Source organism: Sciurus carolinensis, chromosome 17, assembly GCF_902686445.1.
Source record: "Sciurus carolinensis chromosome 17, mSciCar1.2, whole genome shotgun sequence".
Classification (NCBI taxonomy): Eukaryota; Metazoa; Chordata; class Mammalia; order Rodentia; family Sciuridae; genus Sciurus; species Sciurus carolinensis.
This window is the reverse complement of record NC_062229.1, coordinates 9,396,018-9,403,614: the sequence shown is the minus strand read 5'-3', so window position 1 is coordinate 9,403,614 and position 7,597 is coordinate 9,396,018. Positions and strand designations below refer to the sequence as shown.

General features: G+C 40.1%; 1 pseudogene; it reads right to left on the bottom strand.

Annotated features, from left to right (window-relative positions):
- Nucleotides 1–6,270: 6,270 nt before the first annotated feature.
- Nucleotides 6,271–7,194, bottom strand: LOC124969479 (olfactory receptor 7E24-like; annotated as a pseudogene).
- Between the last annotated feature and the right edge of the window lie 403 nt (nucleotides 7,195–7,597).

The window sequence follows — 7,597 nt, the reverse complement described above, 5'->3', positions numbered from 1 at the left end:
TGAGAACCTGATGATAAGAGGTCTCAGGGATAGACTTGGTTGAGTTCTGACTGATGAAATTTGACCTGGATACATGTATCCTTCATTAACTTCAGGTAACTTTCTGTTATTATATATTTTAATATGGTTTCTATCCCTTTGGAATTTACAAGAGTCTCTTGCAACCTAATAACCGTATATTTGTTCATTTAATACTGTCTAAAAATCCCTATAGGCTTTCTTCATCCCTTTTCTCCTCCAAATGTGCTTTCACATGGCCTGTCTTCAAGATTACTGATTGTCTCTTCTCTTTCATCTGTACTCCTGTTGATGCCTTCTTTTGCATTTATTTTTTTTATTTTTACAGACTGCATTTTGATTCATTGTACACAAATGGGGTACATCTTACACCTTATCATTTGTATGGTTGTACACAATGCAGATTCATATCATTCACATAATCATACATGAACATAGGGTAATGATGTCTGTCTCATTCCAGCATTTTTCATACATCCCTCCTCCCTTTCATTTCCCTCTACATAATGTAAAGTTCCTCCATTCTTCTCTCACCCTCCACTCCCTACCCTCATTTTATATCATCATCCACTTATTAGGGAAAACACTTGGCCTTTGGGTTTTTGAGATTGACTTATTTCACATAGCATGATATTCTCCAGTTCCATCCATTTACCTGCAAATGCGATAATATTCTTCTTCCTTATGGCTGAATAATATTCTATTTGGGCCTACTTATCTTCTATTTGGTGCAGGGTCTCTGGTCTAATTACTAAGTCCTTGATCCATTTAGAGTTGTGAATATATACCACAATTTCTTTATCCATTCATCTATTAAAGGGCATCTAGCTATTGTGAATTGAGTTGCTATAAATATTGGTGTGGTGGGTTACTGTAGTATGCTGGCATTAAGTCCTTTGGGTATAAACTGAAGAGTGGGCTAACTGGGTCAAAAGGTGGGTCCATTCCATGTTTTCTAAGGAATCTCCATACTGCTTTCCAGAGTGGTTGCACTAACTTGCAACACCATCAGCAATGTAAAAATTTGCCCTTTTCTCCACATCCATGCCAACATCTATTATTGTTTGTGTTTTTGATAATAGCCATTCTAATTGGAGCAAGATGAAATCTTAGTGTTGCTTTAATTTGCATTTCTCTAATTACTAGAGATGTTGAAAACTTTCTCATATATTTACTAATTGCCTATGTATCTTCTTCTCTAAAGTCTCTGTCCAGTTCCTTGGCCCATTTATTGATCATGCCAAGAACAAACTCTAGCCCACCTTTACACTGTAAAGTTTTGTTAAGTTCTTTGTAAATTTTGGACATGAGTGCTCTATCTGAAGTGCATGTGGAAAAGATTTTCTCCCACTCTGTAGGTTCTCTCTTCACATTGTCAATTCTATCCTTTGGTGAGAAAAAGTTTTTTAGTTTGAATCCATCACATTTATTGATTCTTACTTTGATTTCTCGAACTTAGGGGGTCTTGTTAAGGAAGTCTGATCCTAAGCCAACATAATGAAGATTCGAGCCTACTTTGTCTTCTTTTTGGTGCAGATTCTCTGGTCTAATTTCTAAGTCCTTGATCCATTTTGAGTTGAGTTTTGTGCAGGGTGAGAGATAGAGGTTTAATTTCATTTTACTGCATATGGATTTCCAGTTTTGCCAGCACCATTTGTTGAACAGGCTATCTTTACTCCATTGTATGTTTTTGGCTCCTTTGTCTAGTATGAGGTGACTGTATTTATGCATTTCTATTCATAAGTGATGAATCCTCTGAAAGAGAAATTAGGAAAACCACTTCATTCACAATTGCCTCAAAAAAAAATTGGGGAATCAATCTAACAAAAGAGGTGAAAGACCTCTACAATGAAAACTACAGAACACTAAAGAAAGAAATTGATGAAAATCTTAGAAGATGGAAAGATCTCCCACGTTCTTGGATAGGAAGAACTAATATTGTCAAAATAACCATTCTACCAAAAGCACTATACAGATTCAATGCGATTCTAATTAAAAGCCCAATGACATTCCTCATAGAAATAGAAAAAGCAATTCTTCATCTGGAAGAATAAGAAACCTCGAATAGCCATAACAATCCTGAGCAGAAAAAGTGAAGCAGGAGGTATCACAATACCAGACCTTAAACTATACTATAGAGCTATAGTAACAAAAACCACATGGTATTGGCACCAAAATAGACAGGCAGACCAATGGTTCAGAGCAGAAGACACAGAGACAAAACCACATAAATATTGCATTTATTTTTGTTAAGTATATTTTTCTTTTCTTCTTCTTCTTTTTTGTACCAGAGATTGAACCCAGGGGCACTTAACCACTAAGCCACATCCCCAGCCCTTTTTTGTATTTTATTTAGAGATAGGTCTCATTGAATTGCTTGGGGCCTCACTAAGTTGCTGAGAGTGTCTTTGAACTCAGGATCTTACTACCTCAGCCTCCTGAACCACTGGGATTACAGGCATATGCCACTGTACCCAGCCTTTATTTATTTTTTATTTTGAGATAGGATCTCACGAAGATTCTGGAATTTCAAACTTGTGATCCTCCTGTCCCAGCCTCCCTAGCTGCAGGGATTACAGTTGTCTGCCCACCATGCCTTGTACTAAGTGTATTTTCAGACCAAGGATTTCTGTTTGATTTTTAAAAACTGCTTCAATGTCTTTCTTAAGTTTATCTGTGATAGTATTCAATCACTACTCTGTGCTTTCTTCAAGTTCATTGAGTTTCTTTTAATGCATTTTAAATTCTCTGAGAGTTTTTCCACACTGATTTCTATGTGGTTGACTTCTGGTATATCATCATCATCATTATTATTACTGGTACTGGGGATTGCACCCAGAGTTACCTAACAACTGAGCCACATCCCTATTCCTTTTTACATTTTATTTTGAGACAGGGTCCTGCTAAGTTGCTTAGGGTCTCACTAAGTTCCTGAGGTTGGTTTTGAACTTGTGATACTCCTGTCCCAGTCTCCCAAGTCACTGGTATTACAGGTGTGCACCACCACACCCAGCTAGCACCTTATTTAGACTGTCAAGTGAAGTTATGCTTTCCTGAATGCTCTTGATACTTGTTGGCCTGTAATGTCATGCAGGCATTTGAAAGATTTTGTATTTACTCCAGTCTTTTCTATCTGACTTCTTTTGTTTTGTCTTTCCAAAATTCTAGGCCAGCTGTTAGTTTTAGTTTTCTCTGAACCTATATACACTTCCACTCTTCCAGTGAATGTCCTCAGAAGTCTGCTGGTGGTGTGTTGTTACTCTTTAAGCACCAGAGGGTGATCTAAGCCTAAGGTCCATCTCAAATCTATCATTGGTGTGTGGTTCAGAATGAACTAGAAGAGTACTTTGTCTCTTCCTACAAGCATCTTCATGGGGCCAGAGTAGGCCCAGATGCTTTTCCCAGTTACTCACCCATATTCAGGCACTGTAGAATTTTGCAGAACCTGATAGAGTACAAGAGATGGACCAGTCTCAGGGTCCTACGCCACATACGTGGCCACAAATGCTGCCAAACTCTGTCACATTCTGAACTCACAGTCTGTCAGGATCAGCACGACACTAGAATAGGGCCAAAGATCACAGTGCTATGGGTTGCCTGGTGGACTCATGACCCAAGACTGCTGCAATTAGTCATAGTTGATGGTGGCTAAGAGAAATCTGGTAGACTGGGCCACATTTCTCTCCCTGGCACTAGATCTACTTCTGAGACTTTATCCCCAGGCAGGTCTATGAATGGGAGCCATTAGAATCTGTCTGGTGTCAGGTTTTACCAGCCCAGTACAAATACTGGGGCAAAGATCTGTGCTTACTACCCTGTCCTGCCCACAGGGGACAGGGTTCTGCACGACACTATGCTTCCTGAAGTTGCAGATGTGTTGGTGAAGTGAAGTCAGTGTCTTACCCAGCTAGACTGATGCTCAACTGAGTCATGCTTATGCCTCATATCCACAGAGACCTGTGCAGCACTGGGAGGAGGGCAGGTATGCCCCGGACACAATCCAAGGTTGAAAATGATGCTGCTGAGACTTGAGTCTGTCGCACTGGGACACTCATCTCTGCCTGATACTGGGTCCAGTTTAGAGGTTCTGGGAGGTCTAGTCTGTGTACAGCATCTTCAGTTTTTATGGGATCTAGTTATCTCCAGGGTGGATCTGACATTGAACTCCAAGACAAAGCCCTGTGCCAACCTCTGCATGTGTCCCCAGTGTATGGAGTGCTGCTCTGTCACCTAAGCTGGGAGCAACAGTGTTGAGGCAGTCTCTTTGCCACCTGCTCCATGAATTTCAGCAGCTCACCCCATGGTTTTTGGCATGGTGGCAAGTGTAGCAGGGCTCTTCCCAGCACTAGATTTCACCATGGCAGGCCTAGTTCTATATTTTAAGTCCAAGATACTTAATCTCCCTTCCCTTCCTAGTGGGAGGCATGTCTCTGTGCACTGGGCTGCTTGGAGATGGGACAGGGGTCACACAGGCAACTAGTTCCCTTCTACCTTCTTCAATATGTCTTTTCATTTTTTATGCTAAAGTAGGCACTAAGCTCTCTCACTTGATTTCCCCAGCTCTTATATATGTAATATGGTGCATGAATAGCTGTGCAACTCATTGTGTCTGAGGCAAGATGATTGCTGGAGGATCTCACTCAACCAACATCTAGCTCTACCTCATATGTCTACTTCTGAGATTAAGTCAGATGATTATGATAATGATCCTGGGCATGGACAGGTGAAAGGATTCCCTGGAGTGAGGGCAAGAGAGGTCATACTGACCATGTGTCTACTCTTCACCTGTGATCCCAGTTGTCCTTAATGCAGTTGATGCAACAGGTGTCAAATATAGAGTGTGTCTGTAATTAACCAAGGATGCCTAGAATAACAAGATGAAATGGCTATCAAGGGGACAAATCACCACGATTCTCCTGGAAAGATAGGCTGTCTCCAGTCAGACAGGCTGAAAAAACCATACCTTCCCTTCACTACATAATGACCTAGTAGAAGTTACATAAAGACATTCTACTGCTTTCATTTCTGTAAAATAGGAATAGTGTAGGTGATCATAATATGGGAATGAATATACATATGAAATGATTCAAACTACTTAGAAAATAGCTCAGACCCTGACATGAGGAAGGTCTCAATTACAGCTTGTGATGTGATAGTTACTCTCATCCTTATCATTCTCAACATAAACTTCATTATTATTTTGGAAGTTAAAGGGATTTTATGTTAACATAAATGAGATGACTATGGGAAGAAGAATCCATGCAGGAGTTCAAAACTTTGAATTTGATTTATGAAACTGGGGCCACAATGAAGAAGATAGATTTCACAGGCCCCATACCTGAAATTCTGCAAATCAGTAACTTCCCTCTTGCTACCCAAACTGCCATGTTTGTTCTGATGAAGAGTAAGCAGTTCCCCTGAGTGTCCTTCCTCCATCCAGCATTTCTCACCACACTTACTGAGTTACATTGCATAACTGCTGAGTCATGACCAAGGAGTGTAGACCATAAGCTACTCCCTTCCTTGGTACCCAATGAAGGCACAGGCTCTGTCTTCAGGATTATTATAATACAGTGTCAGATAAGAGCTTCCAAATGTAGACAACCTTGGAATGAGGAGGTACAGGTACAGAGCCCAGTGCTCTTGAAACCAAGCTGAATAATTGGAGACACAGGCTGACTATTGACTATCCATGCCCTGGAGACTCAATGCACAGAGCTTATAACTTGCCAAATTGTTCCAAGTTAATCCATCCCCCAAGTAATGCCTAATAGTGGAAGAATAAGATGAGAAAATGAAATGTCCACAAAACATTTGGGGCTCTTCCTCTGCTCATGAGGAAGGTCATGTCTACCGTGTGCTGTTGAAATTTCTTTTTTTTAAAGGTCCACCTGCATTCTATTTACATCACTTATTGTTATAAAATATACATAATACGAACTTACCATTTTAACCATTTCAAACCACACAGTTCAGTTTTATTCATCGCACTCACATTGTGTTACAACCACCACTAACATCCACTTCCAGAATTTTTTTATATTTCCAAATTGAAAATTGTACACATTTGGAAAATTCCCCATTACTCATTCCCTCAATTCTGGCTGTCACTTTTCTATGATGAAAATGATGATGGATTAAGACCACTAACCTACAAAAGTAATCTGACCAAGAAGGAAGAATTTATAGGTGAAGATGGTGATCTTAAACATTTTGTATTCTGTGTTTCAAATGAATGCTGTGACCCTGAGATTAGACCATCCTGCTCTGCAGCCTCCTCAGGGCACTCTTAATGTCCTTGTTCCTCAGGCTGTAGATGAAGGGGTTCAGCATGGGGGTGACCACAGTGTACATCACTGAGGCCACTGCACCCTTTCTGGGAGAATGCGATATAGTTGATCCAAGGTACACTCCAAAGCCTGTTCCATAAAATAGACAAACAACTGAGAGGTGAGACCCACAAGTGGAGAAGGCTTTGTACTTTCCACTGGAGGATGGGATCCTCAGAATGGAAGAAACAATTTTATAGTAAGAGAAAAGGATCACGGAGTTGGGACAAAATTCAGAGATGGCAGCAACAAAACACATGACTATATTACTGGTAAAATTTTGAGAACAAGCCAGATTGAGGAGCTAAGAAGGGTCACAGAAGAAATTAGGAATCTCCACATCCTTGAAGTAGGGAAAATTTAAGGCAATCAAATTGTGCAACTGACAGTCCAAAAAGCTAACCAAAAAGGAGATCAATACCAAGAAGTCACAGAGGCGAGGGCTCATAATGACTGGATAATGCAGGGGATGACAGATGGCCACAAATCGGTCATAGGCCATCACAGTCAGAAGCATACCATCCATACCTTCAAAAATAATAAACAGAGACATCTGTGTCAGGCAGCACACATAGGAGATGACTCTGCTGTGAGTTTGAATGTCTACAATCATCTTTGGGACTGTGGTGGAGATAAAACCAATGTCAGCCAAGGACAGGTTGGAGAGGAAGAAGTACATGGGGGTGTGGAGGTGGGAGTCAGAGCTGACAGCCAGGATGATGAGCAGTTTTCCAAGCACTGTGACCAGGTACATAGACAGGAACAGTCCAAAGAGGATGGACTGCAGATCGGAGTCCTCTGAGAGTTTCAGGAGATGGAATTCTGAGATACCTGTTAGATTTTGTGATTCTATATTGGGTGGGCACCTTTCAGAAAAGGAAAGATGGTTGGAAAGATGAAACAAACAGGTACCAGTGTTATGAATATAGTTTGAATACAAGTTTTCATACTTGAGATTTATACAGTTCCAGTATGTTTCTCAGTTAAAATCAGTCAAATCTTCTTTGAACTCCTATATCACCTATTAGTCTCCTTTTACATTAACACCTACTTTAGCAACACTCAGCAATATTACAAGACCATTAACATGAGAGATAACAAGTCCATGATCTCAGTGAAGTATAGCCTACTTAAAAAAAAGAAAGAGGAAGAAATATTCTTCCCCCTTTAAGAAAAAAATCAATCTAATCAAAGAAAATGAAGAAACGGTTAATATCTCTTATTAAATTGTAAATCAATAGTACGAATCC